General features: G+C 39.9%; 1 protein-coding gene across 3 annotated transcripts in view; it reads left to right on the top strand.

Moving 5' to 3' along the window:
- Positions 1-14,410, top strand: part of SDK1 (sidekick cell adhesion molecule 1) — a 465,152-nt gene that overhangs the window by 114,484 nt on the left and 336,258 nt on the right. The window lies entirely within an intron of this gene.

Here is a 14,410-nt window from a genome sequence, read left to right as displayed (position 1 = left end):
CCTCAAACAGCCCAGGCTCTTTTCTAGCTGGGTTGGCATTAAGTGTCTGGTGAAAGGTGAGACTAACTTTGTTGATCTAGTCTCACCCATTGCTTTCCTAAAACAAGTTATCACTGATGTTAGACAAAGAACTGCTCTGTGTTTAAAAATACCTTGAAGTTGCCAGTCCATTCAGAGAATGTAATTATTTCCTCTGGGGAAAAAAAAGAATAACATACCTTATCTACTGAAGGAAAGCATTTAGGATACCCTTTCCTGCTTTCTTTGTCCTGCAATAATCGGCTTTTTTTTAGGAAGAACATTTCTGCTATCAACATTTTTTTCCTCTGGTGGAGCCTGGTGAAAATAACCTCAGTCTGTATTGTCCTGTGATGTGCTCCCAGGGAACGCATGGCACGGCAGCTCTGACTGTCCCTTTCTCCCACAGGGTTGAATAAAGGGAAATATTTTGAATAATGGCTTTGAGTTTTAACAAACAACACTCTTTTGGCTTATACATCCATCTGGTCCAGGTTCTAAATTGTCAGCTCGATGATGTATGTGAATGTATACAGCAGAAACAGATGACTGGAGGGACCTGTGAAATCCTGCTGAGAATGCAGCCGGCAGATTGTTTTCCCCAGTGAGCGATTTTCTAGAACTCATAAACCCGCCCAGGGCTTACCTCTTACAGGATACTGGAGTTCCCCTGAACTGAGGTTCAGGCTTATTCCATATTCCTTTTTGAATGTACATCTTCATTAGTGTCAGCTTTTCTAGGTTCAAAGAGAAGAGTAGAGGTTTGCTCTTCATTTGTTTAATGCTGCTAAGCAGGATTTAGCAAGACTATCTGTATTTATTTGATTAGGCTCCAGCAGAAATGGTCAGGTGCTTCTGAGCTGGATTGCATGGAAGTAGGATTATGATATAGTATAATAAGTGTAGCATGTAGGACTGTGGTGACTGTTTTTTCCCCTTGACCACTTGTGCATTATGCACCAATGAGATGGGACTAAGCTTTGTGCTGTATTTCTGCAAGTGTGGTGAGTTTTATCTTGGTCAGTCACTCAGGGACCCTTCCTGTCTTCTGACTCACAGTTTGATGTTGGACAGAAAGGTTACATGTGCAGATTTCCTACATTTCACTTGGATAATATTTCCAAATCTCTTTAAAGTGAAGAGAAAGGCAACCAGCCACAGAACAAGAGGACACCGTCTCAGGGGAAGTTTAGGTTCAAGGTGAGGAGAAAGTTCTTCACAGAAAGAGTAATTGGCCATTGGAATGTGCTGCCCAGGGAGGTGGTAAGTCACCGTCCCTGGAGGTGCTCAAAAAAGGATTGGACGTGGCACTTGAAGCCATGGTTTAGTTGTCAGGAGGTGTTGGGTATTAGGTAATAGGTTGGACTTGATGATCTCTGAGGTCTTTTCCAACCTGGTTGATTCTATGATTGAGGGCTCATGCAAAATTCTACCCAGCTTAGAAACCAAGCTTTTCCTGAAGCACTTGTTCCATGTTCTCTTGTATAACCATACTCCTTTTAACAATTTAGAATGACTTTTGTGATGGCAACAGTCTTGTATCTGAGTGTTTGAGACAACACACTCAAACTGTGAAGACAATCTCTTCACTTTTCTTACATAAGCTGGCAGTGTCATGCAAGAATGCCTGAGCTGGTAGACTAAGTGGTTTTCAGTTTTTGTTAGTTTGTTTGGGGTTTATTTGGCTTTGTTTGTCTTACAAATTTTGGTTAAATGGAATTTAATCTTTTCTTTTTTCAACTGGTTTTGCAAGAAAATGTATAAATGGTCTTTTTTTTTCCCTTCGACTTAGGCTCCCCAGTCTTTTTCAATTATTCCTTCCTGTTGCTTATTTGATAAACATGCTAACGTGACTAGGAGAAGTTGCTGCTTGTTAATTCTCGTGGCTGTTGTCCAGAGTAATATTGCTAATGAATTAGAGCCTGCTTGGGCTAAATTTAACATTATGGTGATACAACACAGAAGAGTCTCTTTATTTCCTAGTCAGATGAATTGCACTAAAAGACAATGATTACATGAATTACATCCAAAGGATAACACATCTTCAGGGTTGCATTGCTTAACCTTTTGTACTTTTAAAACCTCCTCCTTATAGTAATTTTTTTTTTTCAATGTAAAAGGACTTTTTTGTTTATTCTGTGATTTGGACATAATTTGTGGTGTAATTCTTACTTTTGTCTTGAGAAATCTATTCATACTAGAAGAATAACAAAATTCCCTTCTAGTTCGATACATAATTATACATTTTTTGTATACAGACACACTTCTTATAATGGGTTTTAACCAATATTTTATTGATTTGCTGTTGTTGTATACAGAGTAATAGCTCTCAGTTCTTTGAAACTCCCTAATTTTAACATACTCAATGTCTTCTTTACAAATGGCTCAAATAAATAACAAATATTAGTAACACTGTGAGCTCTCTATCCCTTCAAGATGCTCAGGAGCATTAGCACTGGCTCTTAGAATGATTTCTAACTGAGTGTTTCTTTTATTACAGTTCTTAGTGCAGTGAATGCAATCTCTGAAGTTGATTTATGAGCAAAATTTCACTCATCTTTTTAAATTGTAAGCACATCGACTCCAGCATGTTTGCAAGTAGTAAAGTAGTTATGAACCATGCTTTGTTTATTTTCATCCTGTAGTGGCGTCTTTAGGTAGAGCTACTGGTTGTAGACAGGCGGATGTTGGTCTCTTCTCCCAGGCAGCTAGTACCAGAACAAGAGGACACAGTCTCAGGCTGCACCAGGGGAGGTTTAGGTTGGCTGTTAGGAAGAAGTTCTATACAGAGAGAGTGATTGCCCATTGGAATGGGCTGCCCAAGGAGGTGGTGGAGTCGCCATCATTGGAGGAGTTCAGGAGGAGACTTGGTGGGGTGCTTGGTGCCATAGTTTAGTTGTTTCGGTGGGTTGGATTGGTTGATGGGTTGGACACAATGATCTTGAAGGTCTCTTCCAACCTGGTTTATTCTATGTATTCTATGTATTCTACTGTGCCCTGAATATAAGATTATGATACTTCAGTAAAAATGTACTTGGACTTTGGGAGGTGCAGGTCATTGCTTCCTACATCCTATAGGGTACACAGAGTTAATGTAATAATTGTGTATTCAGGGAATCTGCTTATGTTAGCTTAAGGCCTTAGCATTAAAACCAAGACAAAACACTAAACCAAAAAACAAAACAAAAACAAAAAGCCCCAAGCCCCCAAACTCGAAACAATAACCAAACCTCTCAAACATCAATGAAGTTATGATGTTGTTTTCCAAAGACTATTTAAGTTCCCTCTCTGCCTAACTGGGGTTTAACCCTGTCTGACTTATAAATAAATCTTTTCTTTTTTCCTTACATATCCTTTTGCTGTATGTCATCCATCAACGTTAGCAAGAACAGTAAATGCATTGATCTATTGCCGCACTTGGCAAGTTAAATAACGCTTTGTGTAAGAAGTATTGATTTATAAAATCCAGTACCTGTAATTAACATTGGAACTGTCAAAAAGTTGAAAATGGTATTAACTTGCTGCTTATTTATAACCCAAAGAAAATTAAATAAAATATCCAGATTAATAAACTAACTCCATTTTCTTTTCCTTCAGATACATCAACCTAAGTTATGTTCTCAAGAGCAGTGATACGTTTCTTCCAGTGCTGACAAGAAGGAATGATGTGTATTGTTGAAAAGAGTTCCATAGACTCTAAATATGTGCCTAAACCCTGAGCTGGAGAAAGAGCTTGGCTTGGATAGTTCTGGAAGTGTTCAGTGTGAAAGATGCAGACACAAGTTACAATGTTAGGGAAAGTAAAGGTAGCCAATTTACATCAGGTTTTCAAGGAGCCCTTAAATAGTGCTGGTCCTCTGCAGGAAAGTATGCAAGGTGTGTCTCCCCCTCTGCATGTTGTGTGTATTGTCCAAAGTACACACTGAGATATGCCCCTATTACAAGAGGGATGTGGAGGTGCTGGAATGTGTCCAGAGAAGGGCCACAAGGATGATCAGAGGGCTGGAGCACCTCTCCTATGAGGACAGACTGAAGGGGTTAGGGCTGTTCAGTCTGCAGAAGAGAAGGCTCCGAGGTGACCTCATTGTGGCCTTCCAGTATCTGAAGGGGGCCTACAGGAAGGCTGGGGAAGGACTTCTCAGGCTCTCAGGTAGTGATAGGACTAGGGGGAATGGAATGAAGCTGGAGGTGGGGAGATTCAGGCTGGATATGAGGAGGAAGTTCTTCACCGTGAGAGTGGTGAGACCCTGGAATGGGTTGTCCAGGGAGGTGGTTGAGGCCCCGTCCCTGGAGGTGTTTAAGCCCAGGCTGGATGAGGCTCTGTCCAGCCTGATCTAGTGTGGGGTGTCCCTGGCCATGGCAGGGGGGTTGGAACTAGCTGATCCTTGTGGTCCCTTCCAACCCTGAATGAAACTATGAAACTATGAAACTATACTTGGAGAGCTCTGCAAGGACAACTTTGTGCTTCTGTTTCTGACTCAAACACTAACCAGGTGTCTGCTGCAGACTTCCCCTCAGATGACGTTGAAGATTTCAGTTAAATTCTGTGACTTTTGGACTGTGCTTTGATTGTGTTTTTGTCCTAATTTGGCATCGCATAAGGATATGAATATCCTGTCTCTGATCTGTAAAGCATATGGCTGTGTGCTCACCACCCTTGAATTCAGTAGCGCCGCTCAGATCCTTTGAATTGAGTTGTTTGAGGCAGGTTTTATCCAATTTATAAACCTGTTTACATTTTTCAAGTTTAAAGGGCAAAAAGAACTGCAAGAAACACATAAACAAAACAACAATAACAGTAAGGAGTGGGAGTTGTTTGGTAACAAAGGTTTGTGCATGAATCATTTCCCCTTCAGTCCTGTTCATCATAAGAGATGTGTTTATGTCTTCTATGGATATTCATAGCCGCTTTGCTGTTTAGAAATAGTTCTCTCCTTGAAATAATAAATAGGTGGCCTTCCATGGCTTTTCAAGTCTGGCAGCACCTCTGCTGTGCCATTGTTTCTTCCTGCTGCACTCCTGTTTTTGTTCTGGTACTTCCAGACACTCCTAAGCTGTTTACCTTTTTGATTCCATTTATCTTTACAAACTAACAAACTGCAAATGCCTCATGCCAAGGATGAACTTGTGGAAAGCACTTTTATGGTTTTTATCTGCTCTTTGCTATTAAAAAGTTCTGCAGGGTTTCATCCTGTCTTTATCTGTCAGTTATTTAGTGGATATAGGTATTGATGGATAGATACCAGTGTGGTCAGACTGCCCTACAGCAGTTGGAGATTGTAGATTATACAGTATCAACAGTGGCTTCCTTTGCAGTTAAAATAATGAGGAAATCCTGCCACATTTGGATTCTATTTCTGTGAGGCATTTTGCCTTCCACCTGCTGTGTGCTGAGATTTAAGCAGTAACAACTTATTTCCTTGAGAGCTCTGTGAATCTCTATAAACATCACAAGATATGAAGAGAAAGTATGGAGGTTATGCTTTGATACCAAATTCAGCCCAGAGAGGTTGTAGGTTTCTTTGGAGCTTTTGTTTTGAGTTTGATACTTAATGGGCTCTCTTTTATTTGCCTGCTTTGTACACTGTCATGCCTTTTTCTCTCAGTACAGCTGTAGCTTTCTTTAAGATATCCTCATGACTACTACCAAAAATAATTCTGCAGCCTTTTTGGAGGATGAAACACACTAAACATAGCTTAAGGACATCATCTGTAGCTTCTTGATTTTTACCTTGCAGTAGATATTCCATGAAATCCTGAAACCATGAATTGTGATTGCCTTCTAATACTTAAAAACCAAAACCCAAACCAAACCCCAGTGTGGTTTTTTACCCTAGCTCAACTGAGCCACTACAGGAGGTCAGAAAGTGAAACTTAAATATGAGTTGTAGGAATTAAACAGGAAAAAGAAACCTCAGTGGGACTTTAGGTTAATACATCGGGAGCTGCTTGAGGCTCAGCTAAAATGATACCAACTGTTTTGTTGCCCTCCTTGTCTGGTCTGCTATGAAAATCAATTCTAAGGAAAGAGTGATACAATTGTGTTTGAGACAATCCTTCCCAGTGGATTTGGGAATGACCAAGAGCATTTTATGTTGTCCTTGAAGTCGAGTGGTGTTACTGACCACTATCTCTGTTTTTTCCTGTTAGAATCCAGGTCCTCTAAAAACTCTGTTATGCTTCTGTGGACCCTCCTACTTTCAGTTCTCTTTTGAGTACTTCTAATAAAAATTGAGAAGCCATTTCTCAAAAGGGAATTATTCTTCCAGGAGTGGTCCTGTAGTGGTCTTTAAATGGATAACAGCGTTAGGGAGTAGATGTTATGAATGGGTTATGTTGAAGGACTTTCAAGCAAGTGGCGATAGATTTTCTTTATTGTTGTATAAAAACTGCTCTTGTCTCTTCTGTTGCAAAGTAGCATGCAAATACATTTTGAGGGGATTCCTTTAAAGCTCATTGTAGGAAAAAATGGAAGAAAGCTAATACAACAGGAAGTGTTTGTGCCTTACAGCGATGGAGAAAGGTTGGAAATACTAAATTTTTTTCCTGTCGCAAGGCCACTCGTGGGGTGTAGCTTAGGATTGTAGAAGGCCCTAAAGGGATAAATGGTGATGTTTGCTCTTTTAAACAGCACCATGTGTTAGCCAAGATTTGGGAAAATCATTTATCTGTTTGCATCAAGAAAGGAGGAGCTTGGAAGAGAAAGTTCTTCACGGAGAGAGTCATTCGCCATTGGAATGTGCTGCCCAGGGAGGTGGTGGAGTCACCGTCGCTGGAGGTGTTCAAGAGGGGACTGGACGTGCCACTTGGTGCCATGGTTTAGTCATGAGGTCTGTGGTGACAGGTTGGACTTGATGACCTTTGAGGTCTCTTCCAACTTTGGTGATACTGTGATACTGTGAAGCAAGATGGAATCTGCAGTTCCCCTGAAGTAATTCTGAATCAGAGAACTGATGCTTCCATTTAATAAAAAAAAAGGGGGAGAGGGGGGGAAAGGCGAGAGAATTTTTAATTAAATGTACTTAGCTATTGGTGTGAAACACTCACTCCTGCCACTGGGGACTCCTATTCTATTGAATTGTTGGAGACTAATCATAACTATACATTACAGAATGTTTAGTTCTCCTCCAGGGACAGCGTGCAACAGGTATGGCAATCTGAAGTTCAATATTTCTTCCATCCCAGTCAAAGATGTGATTGGCAATTACCCAATAACTGACTTGCCAATTAGTTATTTGACCTATCCAAGGGAAAAGGGGGAGAAAAAAAAAGTTATCCATTGAAATCTTGTCTCCCAGTGACTCTGCATTTAAAAGAAATAAATGTCACTTATTCTAGAAATATGTAGGTTTCCTCACAAAACTTGCTGAGTCCTAAAACAATTTAATTCCATCCCCAATTAAACCTTTAAAAGCATTATCCATCAACCTCAGCTGATGCTATATTTGCATTTAGAGATTATAGGAGAGGTATCCAACAAGCAGGTTATCTTTCTTATCTATAGGAAGGCAGAAATGAGTAGTGAGGGCTCATTGACTCGACTTAGGAAATTGAGGAAGAGTGAGTGATTTAAACAGAGTTGCTTCAGTATTATTCCAATATAAAATCAGATACAATCTTTGATAAAAGTTCAGGAAATCCACTTTAAGGGAGTGCTTGATACCATTGTGAGAAAATGTCTTAACTGTAGCACTATATTTGAAAAATAACCTGATATTTTAATGAAATACTCACTATGATGCATCAGTCCTTTCCAAGTCCAGGCTCAGAATGAGGCACTAAAACACAGTTTGAATTTAATTGTTGGTCTTGGTGATTTATACCATAGAACCATAGAATGCTTTGGCTTGGAAGGAACCTTAAAGATTATCCAGTCCAGCCCCCCCTGCAGTGAGCAGGGACATCCTCCACTAGATCAGTTTGTCCAGAGCCCTGTCAAGGCTTGAATATCTCCAGGGATGGCGCCTCAACAACCTTCCTGGGCAACCTGTTGCAGCGTTCCATCACCCTTACAGTGCAGAACTTGTTCCTAACATCCAATTTAAACCTCTTCTCCAATTTCAAACAATTGCCCCATGTCCTGTCTCTGCAGGCCTTTGCAAACAGTCCCTCTGCAACCTTCTTGCAGCCCCCTTCAGGTACTGGCAGGCTGCTATTAGGTCAGACCAGAGCCTTCTCTTCTCCAGGCTGAACAGCTGTGGCTCCCTCAGCCTGTCATATTTCCAAGCAAGAAAATGTTGATCTCAAATATCCAATATTTTGGGTAGAATAGCTTTCCTGCAAATCAATAGGGTTCAGGTGACTGAATGCTCTAAGGTATGTTTGATGTTGTTGACATTTTATGAATAGATCATATACTAACTTTCACAGCATCACAATGATACATTTTAGAAGGTTTGAATTCAAAAGAAGATGGATTCAAATATATCTGAGTTCAATCTGACTTCCTCATACACTTCCCAACATTTACTATGTAGTAATTTTGAATTCTTATGCCATATAAGCTGTTGAAATTCATTTCCACGAGAGAATACAACTTGTATCCAGAGCTGGCATGTGTATGCAGGCATGTCAGGAACTAAGATAGTAAGATTAAAAGGTCCTTTTGAAAATGAAAAAGAGAAAAATCTTTTCCATATCCACACTGGGAATAAGAAGGAAATGGTCCTGGTTTCCCAGAAGGTTGCAGTTATCAGCTGTCAGTCAGTACAGAGCAGCTTGTAGTCAAGTGCATGTTCTCTGAAGCATCAGCTTGTGAATGCCGTAGCTGAACTTTCATCGGTTCTTGACTGGATTCTGCTGGCCATAGGTGTACCTGCTTTCTTTGGATTACTGAAAAGGTTCTTCCTGTCTTTAGTTTGGGTTTCCTGACTCTAGTTAACTTTTTAATTTAACTATGCTTTTGTGTTATGGATTGAATCCCCCAGACAGATCTTTTAAAACGCTCTTTTTTTGCTGGCAGTTCTCATTAACCTACCTGAAGATGGCTCGCATCCCTTTTCCTTGTAAGCAGTGAGAGCAGAAACATTTCTGTATTGTTGCTCTTCTCCTGGGCTGGTTGTTCAGCCTTTGTAATTTATTTATCTAGTCTCTCATTTTCCTGGAAAATTCCTCAGAGTCATTCTGTTTATTTTTCTCTCTGCTGATCGTAGCTTTAGACATGCATATGAAGAAAAGATGATGTGCATCATGCTTTGACTAGGGACTAATAAGCTGACTATAGGTGTGGGTATGTGTGTTTTTAATAAACCAGTTGTGTTTTTGTTTGGATTTGTTGAAAAATGTATCCCAGTGAAAGATTTATTTTCAATATCCTATCTGTTGGGTGAGCTGAGGAATGGAAAGGCAGCTGCTCTAATGATATTTGTTAGTGACTGAGCTGTGTTTGCTCTGACTTGCTGATTTATGAGCAGGTTAATCTACTTCTAATATTCAATATTGGCTCACCTAAAAATGACTTTAAAGTAGAGATACATAACAAAGGCAAACAGCAATGTCAGTGGGTGTTCTTAACCTGCTCTCTGCACTCGCTGTGTTTCTCCTCGGAGTGTGTTCAGGACTGATTTTCTCAATCTCTGAGCGTTTTACCTGTAAATGTTAATATCCAATTATTTTTGGAGAAAAACAATGTTGAGAATTTAACAGGGCAGTTAGAGTGTTTCTACTGATGTGGTGCTTCTCTGGAGTACGTTATCTTCCCTTTTCTCAGTAGGGCAGAAGTGTTTTAAGGTCAAATTGCATCTTTAATTAAAATACGTGAACTCCCATTGGCCAGGACAGCAAAACTGCTTTCAAGCTCTTGTACCACCCTGCTGTAGTAACTGGGAGATCTAGTTAATATGACTTTTCTTCATGTATTTTACAAATACAAGCTGTTAAAGGGCTAAGAATCATTAGCCAACCTTTGTTAATGTATTTATTAGAGGATATTAGAGGTCCTTGAGATGGTGCTTTCAGTTGCTGAAGTAATGTTCACTCATGATTTTCTTATGAGAGTAAGTTTCTTTGGTTAACTAATAAGTAGCAACTCTTGTAATATTTCCCCCCCCCCCATTTTGTTCAGTACAAAGGTGTGCAGTCAGACACCCTTCTCCTCTTACAGATTATATTTGTAAATTCATGCCTGAACATGATTTTCAGGAAGAACAGAGTATGAGCAGGCTCTCACCTTTTCTGTGACGCATCTGCCAGGGCTGGGGAGAAGCCCAAAGTAGACCACAGTTGCATATAGCACCATTTATGTATTTAAATGTCAGCAGTAATCCAAATAAAAGTGTGTGGGTGTTGCTGAGTTAGGTCCTGAAGTTATATTTTGAGATAAAATCCATCTGAGCTATGCATGTACCAGAGGAGGCAAGCAGTTGGGCTAACCTAGCAGTGTAATGGAACTTCTGCACTTCCCTGATGCACCAAAGCAAGGCAGACGTGTTTTGGAGCAAAATTCCAGATAATTTTTGGTGTATTCAATCCTCTTTTTTTTTTTGAGATTTACATAAAAATAAATCAGTGTCATCCTTTAAAGGACACCAGTCAGGATGCTAACGACTGGGTTTGGGGAACCTTAAAGGTCTTTGCCAGCCTGAAGAATTCTGTGATTCTGTTAGTGAGTTTGGTAAGCAGATTTAATGACAATTTGTCGAAGGTGTATGTGTGTGCCAACCACTTGGCACCTTGTTACTTCACTCCTCCTTGCAACTCAGATAAATCTTTTTATTATTATAATTTTTATGTTTAAATCAGCATCACTGAAGAGCCAGAAGGGGCTGGGAGAATGAACACATTTAGCATGTAAAAGAAAGCAATAGTGTAAGGTGTGAGGGCTTGCTTTTTATTTTTTAATGGGAAGAAAACTATTTGAGGTAAGAATGTTAATTCCCCCATTTGATTGTTTCTGTTTTAGGACTCAGACAGGATTTCATTAAGAGAATAAATCTGGAATGCTGTTATGGCTTCTAAACCCTTGACTGGGGAGACCTTGCTGCTCTCTACAACAGCTGAAGGGAGGTTGTAGTGAGGTGAGGGTGAGTCTCTTCTCCCAACTAGAGAAATGATCTGAGGTTGTGCCAGGGGTGGTTTAGATTGGATATTAGGAAAAAGTGTTTTGCTGAAAGTGTGGTCAAGCATTGCTCAGGCTGCCCAAGGAAGCGGTGGAGTCACCATCTCTGAAGGTGTTCAAAAAGCATGTAGACATGGCACTTTGGGACATGGTTTAGTGGGCTTGGTGGTGCTGGGTTGATGGTTGGACTTGATGATCTTTAGAGGTCTTTTCCAGCTTTAATGATCCTAAGGTAAGCCTTATGGTGAGCCCTTACTCTAATTAATAAAGTGCAGGTATCTCATACCTATTAAATTACCTCCTTGTACATTGCATCCTTTAGCCAGCTACACCTTTCTTACAATTTCCTTCCTGAGATGGCTTTCAGATTTTCTGCCACTTCTCCTGTTTCCCTGGGGTGCTCTATGAGAGATGAACTTGTCCTTGTAGGTCTCATCTAAAATTCTGGTTTCCATTAGAGCTTAGAGATGTAAAGCTTCTGATGCAGCACCGTTTTGATCATGTCTGAGGTGTGAGCAGCACTGTGCCACAGAAATGCCAAAGCCATCAAAGCTTTACTGCTGCCTCTCTTCATGGAACCTTTGCTCAGTATTTTATTTTCATTTCTGCTTTCAGTGAATATTTAGTGAGCTCTGATTACATAATTGAGTTTGATAAACTGATGGTATGTGATTGATGAGAAAGTCAGGAATAAAAGATTAGAAGATAAAATTACTTCAAGGGTTTAAGTAAATCTTCCAGAGAGCTGGGGTAATTTATAAACCATGCTATATTCTTTATAAAAATATCCCCCTGGGTCTATTAAATTTTAGCTTCTGCCAGAATTGGATTGTGTTTTGAGAATCATTTTCGTGTAATACCAACTTGATTGTGATATTTTAAATGGGAGATAGCTTTGAGTGGGTTGCAGTATCAGTGGGTTTGGAATATCTGAGTAGGAAATGTAAGGCTGAATGACAGACCTGTGGGAAGCAGTCTTTGTCTTTCAAATAAGCCATTTTTTCTTGGAAAGAAATAAGTTAGAAGGAATAAGAGGATAACTCAGAGCGAAATAATGAAGGAGGTTATACTGCTTGAGTCTTTAAATCACTGAAAAACAGGATCAACAAATCACTTGGGTAGAGGTATATAGTGCAGGCACCACTTCCATTGTAATCTCCCTGAATGGCTCAACTTTCATCAAGAAAGAAGAGTTTAACAACCTCATTTCATGAGTGTCTCTGTACTGGCAGGCCAACGTCATTTACTCACATCATGTCAGGGGCCTAAGCATTTCAAGTTACCAGTTGGACACTGTTACAACCCCATCTCCTAAATACCATCCTGCCAGTGCCTTTTCATCTCCAGAGGAAGTCTGGCACCTTTAATCTTGCAAGGGTAGAATGTCTGTCTTGTAACTCCTCTGGGAGACTCCCCTAAATATCTGGGAAGCCTCTGCTAAGATTTAACATTTCCTCACTTGTTTAGGTAAAATAATAACAGCTTGGGTAAATTTGGGTAAATGATAATAATGCTTTGGGTAAAATAAACACTAACATTGTGTAACTCTGACTTAAATTTCTCTTTACAGAGTTTTCAAATATTGGTTGATCTTACTAGTCAGAAGAAAATAGGATTTGAGATAGGACTTATTCATAGTAGATGCAATCAGTAAAATTAAAATAAGTAGCTTTGCAGAATATAATCTCAATCATGTCACAGAGTGGAAAAGTGGTTTTGCCTGAGACTATCTGCTAGTTTGGATTTACTCCTATTTCCTCACATATTGAGTTGTCAGAGCTTCCCCTATTTCCAATTTAAAGAAAACATTACTGATCTGCACTGGCCATTAATCAATTGATTAAACAACAAATTATTTGCAATGCTACAAAGCAGCAAAGGCCCCTTCCTCAAAACACTTTTCTTTGTAGGTCAGTTTAAGTCAGATTTTGCGTAATAGTTTGTAAGTATTGCTTTAGGATGGTGATGGTTGGGGTTTTTTTCCTGCAGAAACAACTATATCTTTCTGAAGCTGGGTTCTAAAACCTGGGGTGACAATTTGTCAATACAAATCATCAAATGTGTATGCAGCTGATGTCCAGCTTCGTAGCCAATTGTAGCTAATAGTTTGGCAGCAGTCAACCTGTGACTCCTTCACCGCTCTCAGCTGAAGCGCAGCTGCTGCCCAGGGACTGGACAATTAGGCTGATAATGAGTCTGTGTAGCCGTGTGGGCTGCCAAGTAATAAAAATTCCCTGATAACAGGCAAAGTGAAAGATAAGGGCTTAGGGAGTTTGACATCACCAGATCTAAGTGCACACTTGCTGCCATTCCCCCAGTCTGCAGTTGAACGCTGGGGCGCCTTGAAAGCTGCTGATCCTCCTGGTTTTGAGCTCCTTCTGCCCTAATGAGTGGGGCTGCTGTCTTGTGGCTATCAGCTAGTAAAGATTATATAGCATGTGACCAAAAGTTTCAGACAGCCTTGAATAGTATGTGAGGTCACTTCCCTGTAAATGATAAAAGACAGCTTAAACTCTTTTTAAATAGTATAGCCAAGTGCCCCATCCAGTCTCTTCCTAAACATCTCCAGTGATGGTGACTCCACCACCTCCTTGGGCAGCCCGTTCCAATGGCCAATCACTCCTTCTGTGAAGAATTTATTCCTAACATCCAGCCTAAACCTCCTGTGGTGCAGCTTGAGGCTGTGTCCTCTTGTTCTGGTACTGGTTGCCTGGGAGAAGAGACCAAACCCCACTTGGCTACAACCTCCCTTCGGGACTAGATAGTGTTGGACGATAGGTTGGACTTGATGATCTCAAAAGTCTTTTCCAACCTGGTTAATTCTGTTCTATTCTATTCTATTCTATTCTATTCTATTCTATTCTATTCTATTCTATTCTATTCTATTCTACTCTACTCTACTCTACTCTACTCTACTCTATTCTATTCTATTCTAAATAATTGAGCTTAATCTGAACTAAGTTTTTAAAAGCAAGATCAATGATTTATCTGAACAGCAAATTGCACTGTGACAATCTTTGTGTTGTTTGTTTGTTTCTTTATTTTTATCTACAAAATGCACACACTCTGCAATCCTAAAAAGCAGAGTGCAGCGATTGGCTACCTCTTAAATATTATTCTATTATTTTGTATTACATTTCTGACTTTTAATGCAACTTGGCTATGTGGTGGCTATTTTTAATATATACCTAAGCGTGCTAATCTTGATTATCCAAGGTATTTGTGGACTTGTAAGAGTAAGTCTGTAGTTCTTACTGTAGCTCTTACATAGCTAAAAGTAGAAATTGCATAAAGTGTGAAAATCTAAATCTTCCAGAGGTGATGAGGGTTGGGTCC

The sequence above is a fragment of the Melanerpes formicivorus genome, unplaced genomic scaffold (genome assembly GCF_026170545.1).
Source record: "Melanerpes formicivorus ecotype bairdi unplaced genomic scaffold, bMelFor1.0.p_v2 SCAF_14, whole genome shotgun sequence".
In the NCBI taxonomy this organism is placed as follows: domain Eukaryota; kingdom Metazoa; phylum Chordata; class Aves; order Piciformes; family Picidae; genus Melanerpes; species Melanerpes formicivorus.
Note: the sequence above shows the minus strand (reverse complement) of the source record. Positions and strands in the feature narration are given on the sequence as shown.